Here is a 17,287-nt window from a genome sequence, read left to right on the forward strand (position 1 = left end):
CCATCACCCACAAGCTAGCTGTATATTATGAGAAGGTAGCAAGTTAACTAATCAAATCAGCTAATTTTTGGCTAGGCAGCAAGATAAATAGCTAACTTTCTCCCTATCTCAGCTGGTACTTCTGTGCTTCAGTACATAGCAAGCTAGCCCAAACAAGTATTTCCATAAGAAGACATATATATGCATATGCTTATACATACGTGTATATTGTATGATATACATCTAATTTATAACAGCGACAGAAAATATTAGCAACCCACATACAGCTGTTTGTATTTATATAAACAGGTGTTTGCAATGGATTAGAGATTTCTCTGCATTTTATGCCACTGACCAGGGATCAGTGGTTTGAGCTGTCTCTGCCTATAACACAAAGAGTTATTTACCATCAGCTTCAACCCCTCACTGCGATGGTTACAGACATAGGATAGAGGTAGACATAGGTCACAAATGACAGCAGTGTGACATGTAGATTATGGGTAGCCACTTGTATCCATCAGTATTTGAGGGAGACGGCCTATGATTGGGGAGGGGAACAGATGGGAGGGGGTTTTGGTAACCGGGTGAGGCTGGAGCATTGTGATCTGAGGGCAGGGCTCCAGGTGGTGGGAAAACATCCCTGATGGTCTCTGTGAAAAGTGTGTGGAGCAGGAAATGGTAGCACATGTACTTTTAAAGTGTGTGGGCTATGTTAGGGAGAAGAAAGAGTTATTTTAGTGGTTGGTGAATATCAGAGTTTCGTCCTACTCTCTGTGGATGCTTTTGGGACCACGTGAAAAGAAATGTAGTGTGTTCTCCCTGGTTGCACCATATATTTGGCGTCAGATGACGCCATAAACATGTCTTAAAGGGTTTGCATCCCAGAGTATGAGGCTGTCCCGGCCAGTGGGTGGCAGCAATATGCTAAACAGTGTCTTACTCTGCCATGAAATCCTAGTAGTAGTAGTTGAAGTAGAAGAAGAGAACACTTTGTCGTGAGCATGAAAGAGCATGTCAGTGTGAGCCGCAATGTGCAAGTCTTCGTCAATTTTGAGATGGAATTCACCGCACTGTAGCTGAAGAATGAAATTGTCTAACTACTAGCTAACTACTCCTCTACCATTTTAACTACATTTAGACAACTGTGGACTTCGGGGCGTAGCGGTTTTCCTCAGTCCCAGACACAGATATCTAGCTATCTAAAAAGTGAAATTAGCCAGCTCGCACGCACTAACTAGCAAGCAGGTTGCTAACTGGATACGTAAGTTAGCTAGCTAGCTGATATGAAATGATTAGGATAAATACGATAACACTGACGTATAAAATGATTACAGCCAGCCCATATCCGCTATCTTAGCACGAAAGTTCAAACGGAGGCGCCATCGGTACGGCGTCATAAAGTGTCCCCACAGAAAATCAAGTCATACGAACGGGAATCATTGTTACACTTTTCAGTTCCACAGGAAGGCGCACTTCTTCACGTAACCACGGGTTATAGATTATATATGTAGTTTTTGAGATACCCTAGGTGTTAGCATTTATGCCCTGATATTATATATATATATATATATATATATATATATATATATATATATATATATATATATATATATATATATATAATCATACTTAAGAAATCGGCTTTTTACAAGATGGTTGTGTGTTTTTGCACACATCTCATTTTAAAGAAATTATTTAACATAACTTCTGTAAGTAAATATCCAGCTGTATAAATATATTTTGCAAAAAGGCTACGTGAGCTGCCATGGGCAAGAGTGTATGCTAAGCAAGTAAGTAGTGATAGTAATTAAGCCCCAATGTCATAATAGTGGCAAATACATTTCATAATAAAAAATATACTTTACCGACAATAGACTTGTTACATCATTTGAGGAGATTTCTGATTATCTTTGAGTTGTTAGCAGCACGTAATTGAGACACATAAACATAAACAAACACTCTACGCAAATATAATACCTTGGAGAAAGCGCCAAGAATTACTTTGGGGATCATTTCCATACAGTGTTATACAAACAGCCTGGCATGCTGGCCCCTCCCCAATTTCCCAGTATCTAACCTCACTCCTCATACTCGCCCCCCAACCACTGGTGCTATAAAGGTACAGTCAGTTGATATCATTAGGACAGGTCATACAATATTCTACAATATGCTTACACTGTTGTTACACATGATTGCCACTGTGGCATAAGACTTATTCCACCTTTTTGTGTGTGTAAGAGCTGCACAGAGAAAACAGACTTCAGTGTCAAGTCAGAATAGATTAATTTTAGAATATTATGGGACACAATGAAAGCAAAATGCCCTCATTTTGGGAAAACTGTGCTTCAGATATAGGAGCTTAAGAGACACATGCCAGAATGTGTTTAGTAGGAACAGAGGCACCACTCTCCATGAAAGCACTTAAGCAGGGTTTATGCACACATGTGTCAAGTCTGAATCAGCCCAATACCCTGTAGTACCCCGCCAGTGATGGGTGTCATTACTAACGTGTAGAATCAGCATCTGTCAACCCTCAGGCACTCAGAGCACTGGGGGGCCTCCACACAAAAGAACAGAAATGAGCAACACCAAGAATGGGGACTGCCTCACTTTCCTGTTCACCCAAGAAGAAAGAACACACTTTTTAACTGCAGTTATGAGGGCAAATTCGGACATATGAAAATAAGGACAAATATTAGTTTGATTGAGGAGAGGCCAGTTCTATACAATATAACAGAAACTATACAGCAACAAATTCATAAACTCCAATCTCTGGCTTATTTAGTACTAGCCAGTTTAATGTTACCTGTCCCACATTAGCTAAGATAGTTATGTTACTTAGCTAAATAGTAAATTGAGATAACACTATTGTTTCTTATGGAGGAAGAAGCTAATGTCAGGTGTTTACTAGTGTTTACTATCTAGTCTGAAATGTCTCTCTTTGGACAAATATGGCTCTTGATTATACCTATGCAATGGTAACAGTTTAATAAGGACAAAAAATATTGTAAATTGAAAATGTGAAAATAAACATTCCAAAAATAACTCACAGATGTATGTAGTCTATGCACTTTGGCTCTCTTACTCCATAAAGTCTTACCTGGCGACAGTGGCTCAGGAGATAGAGCAGTCAACTGGGGATTGGAAGGTCCCTGGTTCAAATCTGGCTCATCCTGGCAGAGTATCGAAGTGTCCTTGAGCAAGACACTGAACCCCCCAACAGCTCCCAGTGGCTAGTTGGTAAGCCTGTATAGCAGCCTCTGCCACTGGTAGGTAGATGTGAGGCATATAACTGTAAAGTGCTTTGAGTACTCAACTGAGTAGAAAAGAGCTATATAAATGCAGTCCATTTACCTGGAGATATTAAATTTATTCACAATAGAAATTGTCAGTACTCCCGCCTCCTAGCCCTGCGCTTTTGGTTTTTTTTTTCCTTTTTTTTCTCCTTGTGTTTCTGCCCGGCCCTTCTCTCCGCCCTGTCTCCGCCTTATTACCTGCGCACCTGCATCTCATCCCCTCGTCGGTCTGTCCTTATTTATACCCTGCTCGCTGTGCAGTCATTGCTAGTTCGTCTCAGTGTTTTTTGCCTGTTTCGTCCCCGCGTTTTCTTTACCTCGCTATTCTTGTGATTTTCGACCTGCCCGTTTTTGACTCCGTTGTTTGCCTGCCGCTTTTGCTTAGTTTGCTCGATCGTGCCTTCCTGTTGTCTGACCCTGCCCGTTCTGACTATCCCGCTTTGGATTTGCCCACGGACTGCTTCCCTGGTTTTTGACCCTGCCTGTATTCTGGTTTTTTGATTCTGCCGTGTGTTTTTTCTCTGCCCTCGCGTTTTTTGGGGTCTGCGACTGTGTCCTACCCTGTGCTGCCTGACAGTACGAACTAGCCATCATGGACCCAGCAGACCTACCTCACCTGAAGGCTGCACTGGAGCTGCAAGGTGCGTTGTTGGGGGGGCATCAGAACCAATTGGACGCCATCGGTCGATCCCTGGAGAGCTTCGCGACCAACCTAGCGGGCGTCACTGCACAGCTGCAGCAGCTGCAGCTCAACCTAGGCAGCCGCTCCCCTTCCCCTCCGTCCGCAGCAGCCTCCCTACCTGTCCTGCCCGTGCCCCCTAGCCGGGAGCCCCGATTGCCACCTCCGGAGTCGTACGCAGGCGATCCGGGAACCTGTCGATCGTTTCTGTCCCAGTGCTCCTTGGTCTTCGAGCTCCAGCCCTCCACGTTCCCTACTGACCGTGCGAGGATCGCGTACGTCATCACCTTGTTGACGGGCCGAGCCAGGGAGTGGGGGACTGCGGTCTGGGACGCCGATGCCCCCTTCTGCCACGTCTACACCGCCTTTGCCGAGGAGATGAAGAAGGTGTTCGACCGCTCCAGGCACGGGCGCGAGGCCGCTAGGGAGATGCTGCTGATCCGCCAGGGGCGCCGGTCGGTGTCGGACTACGCAATCGATTTCCGCACCCTGGCTGCTACCAGCGGTTGGAACACCGAGGCTCAGTATGACGCCTTCCTCCACGGTCTTGCAGAGACCATCAAGGATGAGCTGGCCACCCGGGAGCTACCCCCCAGCTTCGACGCTTTGGTGGAGCTGGCCGTTCGTGTGGACCAGCGCCTTTCGCAGCGGCGAAAGGAGAGAGCTGTCGGTGGACTGCCTGGTTCCTCTCGAGCCTTTCCGCTAGCGCTCGCATCACCGAGCCCCACGCCCCCGCTTCCTGCCTCCCCGGAGCCGATGCAGGTCGACCGCACTCGCCTGTCCCCCGCCGAACGTCAGAGGAGACTCAGCACCAGGTCGTGCCTGTACTGCGGGCAGACTGGTCACTTTGTGGCGACCTGTCCGGTAAAAGCCGGCGCTCACCCGTAGCGAGGGGATTACAGGTGAGCGTTACCCCTATCTGCCAGTCCCCTGAAATCCGCCCCTTGTTCTCTGCCTCCCTGCTCGTCGGGGATCGGCCTCATGCGGTCTCTGTTTTGATCGATTCAGGGGCCGATGGGAGCTTCATTGACGCCGACCTGGCGGCCCGCCTGCGTCTCCCCCGCATCCCGCTGCATTCACCTCTGGAGGCCCACGCCATCACCGGAGCCCCGCTGATTCGCATCACCCACGCCACTCCCCCGGTGAATTTCCTCATTTCTGGCAACCACCGCGAGGCGATCGTGCTGCACATCATCGACTCCCCTCAAGCTCCCGTGGTTCTGGGTTACCCATGGCTGGCCCAGCACAACCCCCACATCGACTGGGAAGGAAACAAGATCCTGGGCTGGAGTCAATTCTGCCACTCCAGCTGCCTTCGCGACGCTCTGGTCCCTGTATCGCTGGTTGCCCCAGCCCCTGAGGAGTTCCCGGACCTGTCGGCTGTGCCGCCGGAATACATGGATCTCAAACCGGTCTTCAGCAAGTCCCGCGCTACCTCGCTGCCCCCGCATCGCCCTTACGACTGCGCCATTAACCTCCTGCCCGGTTCATCTCCTCCTAGGGGCCGCCTGTATTCCCTGTCTGCACCGGAGACCGAGACAATGAATAAATACATCCGGGAATCCCTCGCCGCCGGCATTATTCGTCCGTCCTCCTCACCCGCCGGGGCCGGGTTTTTCTTTGTGGGCAAGAAAGACGGCTCCCTCCGTCCCTGCATTGATTATCGGGGCCTCAACGCCATTACGGAGAGGAACCGCTATCCCCTGCCGCTTCTGACATCTGCATTTGAATCGTTACAGGGGGCTACCGTTTTCACGAAACTGGATCTTCGTAGCGCCTACCATCTGGTTAGGATCCGAGAGGGGGATGAGTGGAAAACGGCATTCAACACTCCATCTGGGCACTATGAATATCTCGTTATGCCATTCGGTTTAACTAATGCCCCTGCCGTGTTCCAGTCCCTGGTAAACGACGTCCTTCGCGACATGCTTAATAGGTTCGTGTTCGTTTACCTGGACGACATCCTCGTTTTTTCCCGTTCCCCGTCAGAACATGTCCAGCATGTCCGTCGTGTTCTCCAGCGCCTGCTGGAGAACCACCTGTACGTCAAGGCGGAGAAGTGCGAATTTACCCGTAGCACTATCTCCTTCCTGGGTTTCATCGTCACGGCAGGGAGCATACAGATGGACCGGCAGAAGGTCCAGGCAGTGGAGGAGTGGCCTCGCCCCGCCTCCCGTCGGGAGCTGCAACGCTTCCTGGGATTCGCGAACTTTTATCGACGCTTTATTCGCGACTACAGCACGGTGGCAGCTCCCCTCACGGCTCTAACATCGGTCAACAGAGCGTTCGCCTGGTCCCCGGAAGCTGAAGGGGCGTTCTGCAATCTAAAGACCCGTTTTACCTCGGCGCCCATTCTGACTCAGCCTGACCCTGCCCGGCAGTTTTTGGTGGAGGTGGACGCTTCGGATGTGGGTGTGGGAGCAGTCTTGTCGCAACGCTCATCGGCTGACAACAAGCTCCACCCCTGCGCCTACTACTCCCATCGCCTTTCGCCCACGGAGCGTAATTACGACATCGGCGACCGGGAGTTGTTGGCTATCAAGCTGGCGCTGGAGGAGTGGAGGCATTGGCTAGAGGGGGCGAATCTGCCGTTCCTGGTGTGGACAGATCACAAAAACCTAGAGTACATCAGGACGGCTAAGCGCCTTAACCCTCGACAAGCCCGCTGGTCCCTGTTTTTCTCCCGATTCCACTTCACCCTGTCGTACCGCCCGGGAGCCAAGAACCGTAAGCCAGACGCTCTGTCCCGTCATTTCACCCCTGCAGATGAAACCCAGGAGCCCGGCACCATCTTGCCCGCCCGATGTATCGTCGGGGCGGCGCATTGGGACATAGAGACCACCGTGCGCACCGCTCTCCAGACTGAACCGGGTCCCAGCTCCTGTCCCCCTAACTGTCTTTTTGTTCCCCAGCCAGTTCGTTCTCAGGTCCTGCAGTGGGGGCACTCCTCGAGACTCGCCTGCCATCCCGGTGCTCGTCGCACCGCGGCATTCATCAGTCAACGATTCTGGTGGCCCACCATGGCTAAAGACATCCGGGACTTCGTAGCCGCCTGCTCGGTCTGTGCCCAGAATAAGACTACCACCCGACCACCCGCCGGCCTGCTGCAACCCCTGCCTGTACCCAGACGACCCTGGTCTCACATCGCCCTCGACTTCGTTACCGGTTTGCCCCTGTCTGACGGTAACACCACCATCCTCACAGTCGTCGACCGTTTTTCCAAGGCTGTTCACCTTATTCCGCTGCCCAAACTACCCTCCGCCAAGGAGACGGCCCAGCTAATGGTGAACCATGTATTCCGTTTGCACGGTCTGCCCACCGACGTCGTGTCTGACCGGGGTCCCCAGTTTGCTTCTCATTTCTGGAGGGCGTTTTGCAGGCTACTGGGCGCCACTGTCAGCCTGTCGTCCGGCTTCCACCCCCAGTCTAACGGCCAGACCGAGCGGGCGAATCAACAAATGGAGACGGTGCTACGATGTCTGACGTCCCAGGAGCCCACGGCGTGGAGCCAACACCTGTCTTGGGTGGAATACGCCATTAACTCCCTACCCTCTGCATCCACGGGTCTGTCCCCCTTTCAGTGCTGTGTTGGCTACCAGCCGCCCCTGTTCCCGGCCCAGGAGGAGGAGGTCGGCGTACCCTCGGCGGCGGCGCTGATACGACGCTGCCGCCGTACCTGGAGACGTGCTCGGCTCGCGCTGCTCCGTTCCACGGCCCGGATCAAGCAGTTTGCTGATCGTCACCGCTCCAAAGCCCCTCGCTATCGCCAGGGCCAACGAGTGTGGCTCTCCACACGGGACCTTCCCTTGAAGGTGGACTCCCGAAAGCTGGCTCCTCGTTTTATCGGCCCCTTCCCTATCGCCAAGGTTATTGGTCCTGCAGCGGTCCGGCTCAGGCTCCCGCTCTCCCTCCGTCGCATCCATCCCACGTTCCACGTCTCCAAGATCAAGCCCGTCATCCGCAGTCCTCTCTGCCCTGCTCCCCGGGCTCCGCCGCCGCCTCGCCTGATCGACGGAGCGGAGGCGTACACTGTGCGCCGTCTGCTTAAGGTTCGGCGCCGGGGACGTGGATTCCAATACCTGGTGGACTGGGAGGGCTACGGCCCTGAAGAGAGATGTTGGGTCCCCGCCAGAGACATCCTGGACCCTGCCCTCATCCGGGACTTCCACCGCCGGCACCCTGGTGCACCTGCTGTTACGCCTGGTGGCGTTCGTAGGGGGGGGGGTACTGTCAGTACTCCCGCCTCCTAGCCCTGCGCTTTTGGTTTTTTTTTTCCTTTTTTTTCTCCTTGTGTTTCTGCCCGGCCCTTCTCTCCGCCCTGTCTCCGCCTTATTACCTGCGCACCTGCATCTCATCCCCTCGTCGGTCTGTCCTTATTTATACCCTGCTCGCTGTGCAGTCATTGCTAGTTCGTCTCAGTGTTTTTTGCCTGTTTCGTCCCCGCGTTTTCTTTACCTCGCTATTCTTGTGATTTTCGACCTGCCCGTTTTTGACTCCGTTGTTTGCCTGCCGCTTTTGCTTAGTTTGCTCGATCGTGCCTTCCTGTTGTCTGACCCTGCCCGTTCTGACTATCCCGCTTTGGATTTGCCCACGGACTGCTTCCCTGGTTTTTGACCCTGCCTGTATTCTGGTTTTTTGATTCTGCCGTGTGTTTTTTCTCTGCCCTCGCGTTTTTTGGGGTCTGCGACTGTGTCCTACCCTGTGCTGCCTGACAGAAATGGTGTACAGCACACCTGAAATAACATACAGTCTTTGCTTTTGGAGCCAGTTATTGGTTGCAATTGGATTATACATGCTGGTAACATTAGGGCTAGTTGTAGTCGTTACTTTGCGACAAGAAGTTGCCAGCCCTGAAATGAGCATTTGATGGAGGGAAAAGCAATCGTGACACAGTTGTGTTTTGTCATGAGGAAACATAACACACAGAAAACAAGTTTAATGTTGCATAGAAGATATGGGTACCATTACAGCAGCATGCACATCTCCATCTATCGCACTATTAGTTATGACCTAATTAACACATAGCACCCATTACTGTATAATTCCAGTATTACCATTAACAATCTCATTTCACTACAATTTATTCTTCTTATTGCAGAAGATGCTTTGCCACTTAAACCAACAGAAATAATGACAAACAGCAGAATCGAGGGTGATGACCATAAACACACAATCACACTGACACAATGTATTTATTTGTAAAAGGATTGTATAGCGTTGACAAGATAATTGCTGTACATTTAAGGCACTGTAGTTTGTTAGTTTTGCATAATTTAATTTCAGTTTTCACTTCCATAAGCTTCCTGAGGGACTGCTAATGTGGCTGTCAACACAAGTGGTACCGTCTTCATTGATGTCAGTGTTGGCGCAGACTGTGGATGGGGCAGGTCCAGACAATGCTGTTGGTAGAGTTGGACTGGAGAGTGACACCATCTTCCATCCACAGTGCTCCCCAAATCTTAGGGGGGGGGTTGACCATCCCAAGCCTGGTGTTCCTGCTGTCTTGAAGCCATTTAACATCACGGAGGATGTCTCTCATGGCAGTGTTGCAATAACAATGGAGCCACTGGTCCCATTACAAGTATACAAACTCTCAATGTGTAAATCAATGCTTTTTAAGGGTGTGTACCTTGGAATTCGGATTGAGGCTTATCCTGAGTCCTCCAGACTCCATCCTTAGGCCAGTTTAACTCTGCACAAGCCTGACATGGAGCAAAGATAAAATTAATGTCCTACATTGGTGGCCAGCATGCCTAGTCACAAGGCTAGCATAGGGGAAGTTCAAGCTCTGAGGAGTTTGGACCTTCTAGAGAACCTCCAATCCTTATATACTTCAAGTGATGCCTTGAGCAAAGAGCAGCAGGAACACTTGACTGCTTTGTTGTAGCGGGTTAGACACCTTTGCCGCTAATGACACAGACCATTTTCTCAGCAATTACACGCAGTATTGACAAAAGCACCATCAGACCTGTGCACTAACCTGCCCTCAGAACACCCCTGGGGTTCCAAGGAGAAAAGGAAAGCACCTTCAAGCTGGTCAAAAGAAAACTTATGACCTTACAGCAAAATTACGGTTGTAGGTGTTGGTTGTAGATTGGTTAGTTTATGTACAACACAGAATGCAAAATAAAGGCCTCAACCCCAAACTCCACGCACTATGGACAGGCCTCTTCATAGTGAGTGCATGTCTTTGCCCTGTCCTGTTTGAAGCCCAAGGTTGGAGAAGAAAGAAAATCCTGCACCATGACTGCCTGCTTCATTGCAGTGATGACGTGATACCTTCGTGGAAGCAATTGAGGCACTAAGTCATGCGCTGGCACGTTGCTCCTACGGACTCACCTCAACATCCCAACAATGATGAAACCCCTAAGTCAAATACAGCCCTCTGTGATCCAAGTATCAGAAGTAGTGAAATATGGCCTATAAGAAAAACAGACCAAGCACAATACAAACTGCCAACCAGCTACCTCCCATCATTGCTCTCTGTTGAAAATGAATAGGATGAAAATCACACCAAAAGCAACACCAAAAGATGCACACGCAGAAAGAAAACCCCACAGTGGATGAGCAAAGCCCCCTGCTCATTTTCTGAATTAAAAGTGAACAGTATTTAAAAAAGACCTTTGTGTGGGACCCAATGTTATGCAAGAGTACCTGCTGAACTGAAAATGCCTTGCAATATTGCTTGAGGAAAAAGAAAAACCCAGTTGACTATTTTCTTTATACGAAAAATGGAACAGACATTAGCAAGGAGATTCTATGAAAATCTCCCTTCTCGAAAGCTGTGTAAAAATGGATAAAGGATAATTAATTCAAAATTTGAATAAACAAATATTCAGTTTTGTGTTCAAAGCAACTAGCATCTTGGTTTCTTTTTTCAGTTTCTTCAAGGTAAAAATCCACTGTGGCTGTAAAACATTGTGTTACTGTGAAATTTTGGAGAAATACATGACTATGTCATTTTGTTTGCCAACCCCTTCCTCAGACAAATGCCCCTTCCAGCTGATATTGAGGAGAGTGGATCTGGCTGTGTTATTTTAATGTAGTCACTACTGTATGGTGTCATCCTTGATCCCGTGCAATCTAACAATAAAAGTTCCAGACTGAAAAAGCAATTCTTTAACATTTACATTTACATTTATTTATTTAGCAGACGCTTTTATCCAAAGCGACTTACAAAAGTGCATACAGCAAGTATAGCGACAGTACGGGGACAGGATGTGTACAGTTCCACAATGACACAGTTCTCAGCTGAGAGCAAGGTCTGTTTGAGGACACAGTACTATTAGATTTGTACAATTACAGCCTATAGAGCAACTAATATGATACACTTTCAAACGGCAAACTTCAACAACTTCAAATGGCGCAATGAGCGTCAGGGTAAAGGCGGCAACAAGAAACAATTTAAAAAGCACAATTTAAAAAGCACAGCAATTTTTACTTTCACACCAATCTGGTGAGTACCTTGCTCTTTAGTAGTGTTGAAATGGTCGGTTTGGTCAGACAGAGGCTGAGAAATGACCAATGTATCATACACAAAACTGAAGTTTATGTCACCGGTTGATAATGGCTGGTTGTTACAAGCAATGTAATAATTTCTTGGTCTCTGCACATCAGGCAGAGTGACGGGTTATTTTGGAACCATAGCTATCCATTCTAGACATCCATTCATCTCTCTAGACGCTCTTTCAGGGTGTCCTGGAATGGTGGGTTGTCTAGGCCCCACAGCCTGTCTACGGGTGTCCCTCAAGGCTCTGTATTTGGCCCGCTCCTCTTCTTTCTTTACATGCAATCTTTCAGCTCTGTCGTCTCCTCCCACGGTTTTTCATATCATTTCTTCATCGACATGCAACTCTTCCTGTCATTTCCGCTGACTGACACACAGGTTTCTGCACGTATCTCAGCTTGCCTGAAAGATATTTCACAGTGGATGGTGGACCACCGCCTGAAGCTGAACCTGGCTAAAACTGAGATGCTTTTCTTCTCATCCAAGTCCTCCCCGTTTCAAGAATTTTCCCTCAGCCTAGACTCTACAAGCCTTACCACCAATAACACTGTCAAAAGCCTTAGTGTAATGCTTGATAGCCAACTATCCTTCTCCTCTCAGGTGGAAGCAGTGAGTCGGGCATGCAGATTCTTCTTGTACACCATCAGAAGGATCTGCCCTTATCTCACTAAGTATTCAACACAGCTCCTAGTTCAGGCCCTGGTCCTCTCATGTCTGGACTACTGTAATTCCCTCTTTGCTTGCCTTCCTGCCTGTGCAATCACACCTCTACAACTAATCCAGAATGCAGCTGCATGACTGGTCCACAATCTCCCCAAACATAGTCAAGTTAGTCCTCTCCTCTCCTCACCTCACTGGTTTCCTGTCATCGCTCACATCAAGTTCAAAACCTTGGTGCTGGCATACAGGACAGTGAATGGGACAGCCCCTTCATACCTACAACCCCTCTTCAAACCCTATGTTCCCTCACGATCACTGCGCTCTGCATCTACAGGGCAAGTGCCTGTCCCAATGAGACGGGGTTCTAAGACATGAAGTTGTGTTCTTTTGTACATTATGACTGCATGTCAGAGAGAACACTGGGATGATAATTTTGTATGTAAATTTTATTAAAGGAGCCCCTGATTAATTGATTTTATTATTGATTCAACTATTGTATTAATTGTAATTAATTGTGAATCTATAAAGATTAATTTCACCTATGAACATTGTTTCATTTTGACATTCTAAAACAGTTTCTCTAAACTTAAGAAGGAAGTATGAAAGAGGAACTGTTATAATTTTGCAACCAGATGGTTTTGTGGCTTCAAACCCCAAACAACTTAAATTACAGTCAACTTCACTGAACAAAGTATGTAAACAGTTTTATCATCTTTTTCATCCTGTGTATGTAGTACGTGTGTTAGATATCTTACATTGCAATCAGGAAAACATTTGCACACATGACCATTGCAAAAATGTAAATAGCTTGGCTTTTCACCATGTGACTTCTTGTAAAAACAAGATCCAGTTCTCTGCTTCATATATTTTGAGACATGGCACCATAGTACTTTTTCCATATGGTATGGCAATGTCCAAATGTTTTTAAGTTCTGGCAATGAGGAAGAGGGTGTTATTCTTTTCCTTGTTGCATTTTTTTATATCAATGTTTTCATTTGTTTCTCTTAATATATCTATTGTATTCTTCTGTTTGACCATATCCTACATCCTGTAGTGATGAAATATAAAAAAATAAACATGTGAGATGATTAGTCATTGGACATGTGAAACCCTCTCCCATTCCCATTCATAATGTAGTTTCCTTTTTCCCTCATCTGCTTTTTAGTCATGTCACTTCTTGTTAAGAAGCTCCAGGTTTTTTTTGCTTCACGTATTTTATAATTTATGGTGGTGTTCCCCCTTTGTCATACTTGTAAGAACACACATTGCCAAAATATCTAGAAACAGTCTAAATAAAACTAAGACTTATCTTGTCATTAATGGAACCAGAAGTACCTTTAGTGAATAAAGTTGTTTGGCCAGTTTGTCTGTCCTGTTGAGGCAGGAAACGCCTGATGCTTACTGATGGTGATATTGATGGGTTTTCAATGGGAGCAGACTTTGGTCTCCTCTACCAGGCATGATTATTGTCACAGATTATATGTCACAAAACTCTGATACAATCACTGGTTTCTTAATGCTCTGCCTATCTGTCTATATTGTAAATGTGTTAAACCCTGCTAGCTCTCACGGGAGACTTCAATATCCAGCTAGAGAATCCAGCTAGCATTAATTACCATCTCTCAGACACTGCCCAACAACCCTCTGACCACTACTTCTTTTACTTTGCTCCTCCCCTTGCCATTAAAACATCTACTACCTGAATCCAATGTCAGTCAGCTACTGTTATAACCTGTCTCTCTTCACCACATTCTTCCACTGTCATTTCCTTCCTCCCCTGCCAGTTTACTCTTGCACACTCTCTCCTTTCCTCCCTCTGCATCTCATACACAGTACTTTCACTTATCTGGCCCACACCCTCTCCAAACTGTCTTGCCCCTCCTGATCTCCTCCAATGGTGACCGCTAAGTATTTGCATAAAGGCATTCACCTACCAGGCAGCGAGGAAAACAACTCCCCCTTATCCCCTGTCCATCATCAGACCCCACACACTAGGCAGGTCACTCTGTTCTGTAACCCCCCTCCCCTGTTTAGCCCTGTCTTTTCTGGCCCTGATGTGGTGGAAGAAGCTTTCTGTAGTAGTCAGCAGCAGAATCACTGGTCATCTTTCATCACACACTGAAGTCCCACCTTTATTACTGTACCATATGTTGTATTGAACTAATTAATTACTGTAGCACTTAACACGAGTTATCACAGCATAGTGTGATGGAATGACACATCTACATGCATGGACGGTTGCGTCCCATATATACTGTTGTTTCTGCAACTTATTAGATGCACTTTTTACCCTTACATTGGCTCTGGATCAGACTATATGCTAATTGACCACAAGCAATCTAATGTATCTTTGTTTATGTTGTATAACTATCACAGCAGAAAAGGTAAAAAGAGAAATGGAAAAAGAGTTACAAAATGAGGGTACTTAAGAGGAAACATGGTTTTTACATGAGTGTGTAGTGGGTATGTTTGCTGGAAGAAATAACTGACCAGTTGAACTCAAGAATAAGAGAGCAGCAATGCCAGCAATGTTAAAAATATTTTTCATGACAAAATATTGACAGAAAGGTGCATTCATCATTTTACTTCATTTTCTCAGGTCAATGGGTGTTGACACATACAACATTATTACTGTCCACTAATAGTAATAACAAAAATTTTAGACAACAATGCATTCAAAACTTGACATCCAGAAAGGCTGAGCCCAACCCCACCTGTACCTGAGTGCTACAAAACAATTATAGGCAATTTCACAATTTAAGTCACAATTTAACACTGTATTTAAGGCACTATGACCCCCAATAATGAGAATTAAGCCATGGCAGCAACAACAATTCCGCAGCAACAACTAGTTGCAGAATATACAATTAAAAACACAGAAATTGTTACCAAAGATAAAAATAAGTTACATATATGTTAATATAGGAATATAGCGAATACAGATCATGAACTATAGTTAACTTCACTACAATAGAGTATGAAAAAGTTTCTTCACATAACAATTTATGTTTTACAAGCAGGATAATCTTGGAAACCGTAGCTCTCCTGGCATCCCAGGTCAGCTTCACCAGAATCAATTAACCACCAGTGTCATAAGTCTCTCCTGTTGAAGGTTCACCAGCTTCACCTGTTGCTGTGATTTCTCCACTCACTGAAAAACAAAAAGTTCTCTCTGATTGTTGACTTATCTTACACTGCTGAATATTTGAGAACTGTAGTACAAAACTACAGGCAATAACTGATTTCCTTGTTGGTAAGAAGTAGTAAATGGGCAATGTGAATATCATTTGCAGATATGATTTTTTTATAATTGTACCAAGTTGTTAATATATGGGAAACAAATGAAGAAAGAAAGTGGCAGCGGTGACCATGTTGGAAAGCTGTGAGTGTGAGTGTGAGTGTGTGTGTGTGTGTGTGTGTGTGTGTGTGCAGAAGCTGTCATAGGAGTTAATATGTAATTTTTACACAGTAAGGAAATAAACTAGCAAGACCAAACTAATCAACCTTGTTTTAGAGTGCCTGACAAGCATTTCTTGGTATGATGGTTGTGATTTTTTCTATACCTGAATAATCCCGTAAAATAATTTCCTCCATAAAACCAGTTACTATATTATGTTGCACTGCAGTTCTGTCTCCCACTTCATGTGTGTAGGTACAACTTTTAATAGTGTTCTCTAATGCAACAATTACATGAGTCATTAACATGGCTCGACTGCTAGTTCAGTAAAATCTGGACATACGTTATATTTTCACATGTAAAATTAGCTCCAACACCACTGTAAAATCTACTATAACAAGACAGTCCTTTCAGTTGAAACCGTAATTTGCGAATAATCATTTTGAGAAGCTGGCCAAGTAGCACTAATGTGTAAGCTAAACAATGCTGCAGTCGGTTTATATGACAGTAATACAACTCTATCTAATGCAAGTTTCCATCAGTTCACATTAACATCACTATTAATGTATTATTATTTTACTTTTGTCTTTAACTGTCACTACGTAACTGCACTTCACAAGAATTAACCGATGCAAATATACTCAAAAACTATTAAGCAAAAAAGTTAGCTAAATAGCCTCACAGGGACAATGACAACTCCCAGGTTTTCGCCATGATAACCTGACCTGCAATGGGTTTACTTAATTTCCCTACAGCACGTGGCCAGTCCTAGCAACTGAATTAGATTTCATTAAGGCTCTTTGTCAGGTATTACGATCCCAATGTATGAGTCTTGAGGTGTTTTGAGGCTTCCAATGGTAGCCCTTATGTTCTCTCAACTTTCACAGTCAACTGCTGACATCTTCATTGCCATGCTATCTGGCTGTGTAATTCAACAGTTAAGCTCTTCATTTGTTTGCTGTGAAGCTTGATAAAATGTCCTTTGGTATTGCCTGAGTCGATGAAAACAAGGTAACTAGCCAGCTCAAGCAGTAATGGGAGAGCTACAGACAGAAACTTAAAATCGACCTGTTTGCTAAGTGAGACTTCAGTGCTTGTGTTTTCCACATCAGCATCTGCAACATCTACAATCCCTTTAGGCTACAAAGGTCTTGCCATTTTGCACATTCATACAAAAAACCCTGAATATAAAAATGACAATATTAATATTGAATATACAAACATCAACCATACTCACTGTCAGGTGGCAGTTGTCTGCTATCCCTTTTGCTATCCTGTTTGACAAGCATCCGATTGGTTTCTTCTGCCTTCTCTATGACTTGAGTGATGTCATCACTCTTATTGTTGAGAACATACCTGTTCCCACATTTCTCAGGAGGCCGTTTTAAATCATCCCCTCCATTGTACTGCCCGACGGTTGTTTGTTGGCCAAACATCCCTCTGCCAAGAATTGTACTTTCTGTTGAGCTCATGAATCCTTAAATTCTCCTCAAATTCTCTGCTCTCTCTGTCAGAAATAAATATAAATACTGTTTGTATTATGATTTTAGCCCCCAAGAATAAACAGTTGGATTTGAAATGCTTTCTGCAATAGAACAGTTAATAGAATAAAGGGGAGAGTACTTCTTAGCTAGCAGAATTGCTAAGTGCATCAGTAGTTTGTTGAGACTAAGACATTATAACTTGCTATACTGTCTTTCAAATTGAGTTAATAGAAAACAACTGTGTGTGTTTGTGTGTTGAATTTGTATTTCTTTGTGACTAATGTT

Source organism: Megalops cyprinoides, chromosome 24 (genome assembly GCF_013368585.1).
Source record: "Megalops cyprinoides isolate fMegCyp1 chromosome 24, fMegCyp1.pri, whole genome shotgun sequence".
Lineage (NCBI taxonomy): Eukaryota > Metazoa > Chordata > Actinopteri > Elopiformes > Megalopidae > Megalops > Megalops cyprinoides.